Source organism: Sturnira hondurensis, unplaced genomic scaffold (genome assembly GCF_014824575.4).
Source record: "Sturnira hondurensis isolate 20B ecotype Veracruz unplaced genomic scaffold, ASM1482457v3 Scaffold0005141, whole genome shotgun sequence".
NCBI classification, from domain to species: Eukaryota; Metazoa; Chordata; class Mammalia; order Chiroptera; family Phyllostomidae; genus Sturnira; species Sturnira hondurensis.
The window spans coordinates 65059-69424 of NW_028077772.1; the positions used below are offsets into that span (position 1 = coordinate 65059).

Sequence of the window (4366 nt, forward strand, 5' to 3'; positions counted from 1 at the left end):
TAAATCTTCAGCCTTCTCCCAGGCAGTTCAGCTACAACATAGAATTTTGCTTACCTTTCACAACAGCATTGATGGACTTGGATAGCATATCCTAAGTGAAATAAGCCAGTCAGAGAAATACAAATACCATATGATCTCAGTCATATGTGGAGTGTAACGAACAAAAGAGACAAAGAGAAAGCAGGCACATGGATATAGAGAACAGACTGATAGCTGTCAGAGGGGATGGGATTTGGGGGCTGACTGAAACCGGTGAAGGGACTGAAGCAAAAGAAAAAAAAATAAAAAAGCAGTAAAGACAGAGACAAGAGTAAGATAAGTGCCACAGGAAAAGTGGGGTATGGAAGCAAAAGAGGGTAAAGGGGGATAAATGGTGATGGAAGGAGAACTGACTTGCAGTGGAGAAGACAAAATACAATATATAGATGATATTTTAAAAGAACTGCACACACCAAGGCTACATAACTTTATTAAGCAATGTCAGCACAACAAATTAGGTACAAGTATATTTGAAAATAAGATTTAAAAGTCATACAATTTATTGCATGTATATTCACATTTCTGTGTGCAAACGTTTATAGCACCATACTGTCTAACACTTTAAGAAGACTTTTCAAATATCAAAAAGAAAGAGCTGTGGCTGTCATTCTTACAATCTGCATAAGCTTCAAACAACAACAACAACAACAACAACAACAACAACAACAACAAAACCCTTCTTCTTCTAGCTTTTTCATATGCTGAGTTCTGGCTAACGGATTTGCCAGACAAATTGAGGGTATGTTCCTCTACCCACTGCTTATCCAAAGTGTGCTATACTTAACTAGGTTTTAAAACTGGATAAGTCCGCTGGTGAAAAAAAAAAAAAAACTGTGTTTGAACTCAAGAGTTATTCAATTAAAGTAATTGAATGTAAAGAACACACAGAGGGTATTAAGTTAGCCATTACATAGTTACTAAACCTTAACAGAGAAGATAAAATAACATTTGTGCTGGTGAAGGGGAGGTACAACATGTCTTTGCAAAATGAAGTAAGACTGCCTCATCAAGTTAGTTATGTCTATGAACCATGCATGAGCTGTAAAAATAAGGTAGTGTAGGTAGTACTGCATGCTTTTATTTTTGTTCTTTTCCTTTTCTTATTTTCATTTACAGTCTGAAAGACGCAGTTATTTCTGAAAATGAGCCCTAAGGAAATGAACCGTGATGACAGGTGTAATAAGACAGTGACTATGTCTTATGATAGTAACTATATGTCTTTAGTCACTAATAACTAAAAAAGAAAAATGTCTCATGAATCAAGTAATGTATTTCTGTACCTCTGAATATGAAACGGTCTGCTCTTTCACACCCATGTTGATTTCCCTACATTGGAACCCACTACCACCATAAATTTTACAACTCTAGAACTCCCCACAAAATGGAACAAATGCTCAGAATTTAATGAATTCTGTCATGTAAGCCTTTCCTGGGTAGCTAAGGTGTTTTCAAACAAGAGTTGCCAAAGGGTCATATATCACATATTTCACACTTGTTCAAATATCCTCATAAAGGCAGCGCTGGCCAGTTGCAATGCTGGTTAGCCAACTCCACTTAAGAATACAGTGGATACTGGGCATGCTCCAGGTCATTTAGAAGGGAATGCTTTTCATCAGGTCCCCACCCAACCCAGCCTTTCTCCAGCTGGTAAGGAGAAAACAAAAGCTCCTCAAACAGGCTAGACTCTTTCAATGTCTTATTTCACACAATATTTTCTAATACACCCAGTACAACCAAAAGAATAGAGAGACCAAGTCATGTCAACCACATTGCACTCAATCCAAGATTTACCTTCCACACAAAACCAGTGACAAACAAGTGTGATGTGCCATGGAACTATGTTCGCAAAGTGTTAAACTTTACAGCAGCAGCTGGGTCCTAGTACTATCTGATCACTAGGATCAATTCCAAGTCGAATTGTATCTCTGACACCTATCTTCATTTCTACACAGAGTTAAGCCCCAAATTGCATTTGATAGCTAAGGGAAGTAGTCATAAAAGATTGTTTTTGGGGTGGGGGTGGGATGTTTTGACTCTGTTAATGTTGGCATAGTATATAGTCAGATTTCACGTACATTACCTCTTCTGTATGGACTGTCAATTATCATGGAAGTTTATACTTTACTTAGATTCTTGGCTCTTGTCCCTAGTAGATAATTTTGCATTTTAACCAATTTTATATTGTAAGTGTGAGAGGAACATCAAAATAAAAAAAATGTAGCTTTTATGCACTGAAATAAGTAAGGAATGAACTCACCATGTCTGGACATTTGCCCATTCTAAATGAAGAGCCCTGTTGCTATTGTTTTCCCTTAGACATCTATCTAACATAACCAAATGCAGCATGATGTTTTGAGACATGTGAATATTGAGCCGATTTGTCCACTGACTTGCTGGCACATCCCAGTTTCTTCACAAATGGCATCTTTATATACATAAGCTGCCTCTACTTTGAGACTTGGCAGGCATCTCAATTTGTCAAGTGTTCAAAATATTATCAAAAAGCCAATATGAATCCAACATACTATGCTTGTTTCATATCCCATACTCGTCTTAATTTTAGATGGCATTAAACAAAATGATCCAAAAAAAAAAAAACCTCTGCTAATCATTTTCTTATGGCTTGTTCTTCTCTTAATGGACTAGAGAGTTTGAATTAGTTTTAGTTTTCACATATGGAGTCACTGTTGGAACAAATCTTGCTTTAACATAAGGCAATGGGCTCAATAAGTGATAACACTAAAACCAGAATACAATGAGTAGATATACTCCCATGAAGAAGAAAATAAGGCAGATAGGAAATACAACTGTAGAAATGTATACATCAAAACAATGCAAGACTGCTAAGCACTCTCATATATCACACAGATCAATAGTTCTAAGGAAATGCAGAAGAACAAAACTTTCATCAGAAAACCTATTCGAAGGCTTAGGAACCTCCAGGACATCTGTAAGTGCTCCAACATCCGAATTATAGGGGTACCAGAAGGGAAAGTGGAAGAGCAAGTGGACAACTCATTTGAACAAATAGGAAAGGAGAACTTCCCCAATTTGGCAAAGGACATAGGCTTCCAGGATGTCCAAGAAGCTTAGAGAGTCCCAAAGAAGTTGGACCCAAGAAAGAACACACCAAGGAATATCATAATTACATTAGGCAAGATGAAAGTGAAGGGGAGAATCCTAGAAGCAGCCAGAGATAGGGGGACAGTCACCTACAAAGGAGTATCCATCATACTGTCAACAGATTTCTCAAAAGAGACCTTATAGGGAAGAGAGGCTGGAAAGAAGTAGTCCAAGTCATGAAATCCAAAGACCTACAACCAAGATGGCTCTCTCCACCAAAGCTTTCATTTAGAATGGAAGGACAGATAAAGTGCTTCTCAGATAACATCAAATTCAAGGCGTTCATCATCACCAAGCCATTTTAATATGAAATGTTAAAGGGACTTATCCAAAAAAAAGAAGATAAAAAATATGACCAGTGAAAGCACAGCAAACTCACAGTTAACAACCCCACCTAAAACAAAAGCAAACTAAGAGGGCAGCTAGATCAGGGGTGGAGCCATAGAAGCAGAAATCACATGGAGGTTTAGAAACAGAGGGCTGGAAAGAGGAGAAAGAAAAAAAGGTACAGGAAATAAGTAGCATAGACAGTAGGTAGAAAATAGACGGGGAGGGGGGCAAGAATGGTAGGGGAAATATAGAACCTAAAGAACGTGAGACACGTGGTCATAACTAAAGGGGGTGGGGGAGGTGGCGTGCATGGTGGAGGGGAATGAAGGGGGGAATTATAATGACTGGAATGGCATAATCAAAAGAATATATTTAAAAAAAAAACTCTTTTCATGCTATGGAAATGTTACATAAAATGCATGTCTCAATATATGAAGCACTCATCACTACATCAACTGAATCAATGCCCAGAGAGATCGTGTGGAAAGGGTCTTTGGTACTGTGTGTAGTTTCATTTCCTCCCTTGGTCTCATCTTGCAAGCAGATTCCTAGAGCTCCTCTGGAGGAAGGCTTCAAGTCTATCTGAGAATCAACAGTAGCACAGGCCTAATCCCAGTTGTTGCTAAATCTACGTCTGCTGCTTTCACAGGGCTCTGCTCTATCAAGGCTTCCACTTTCTGATTGAGATCACCTCTTTCCACTGGAAGTGCTCTGAACGGCTCCTCTAATTTATGTACAAGTTTCCCTGCCCACACAAGTTTTCACTTCCCTGTGATAAGTGTCTAGCAGTTACACTGTTGGGTCATATAGGATATGTATATGGAACTTACACCTCTTCTCCTGCTTACTTGCTATTCTTTAAGTGAAATACGTA

At 38.4% G+C, this 4366-nt stretch overlaps 1 long non-coding RNA gene across 1 annotated transcript in view; it reads right to left on the minus strand.

The window, feature by feature from the left end:
* LOC118987157 (uncharacterized) overlaps positions 1–2878 on the minus strand; it is a 12827-nt gene extending 9949 nt beyond the window's left edge. The window contains exon 1 of the long non-coding RNA XR_005066518.1: positions 2794–2878. This is a non-coding gene — a long non-coding RNA (uncharacterized LOC118987157). The remainder of the gene's footprint in view (positions 1–2793) is intronic.
* Between the last annotated feature and the right edge of the window lie 1488 nt (positions 2879–4366).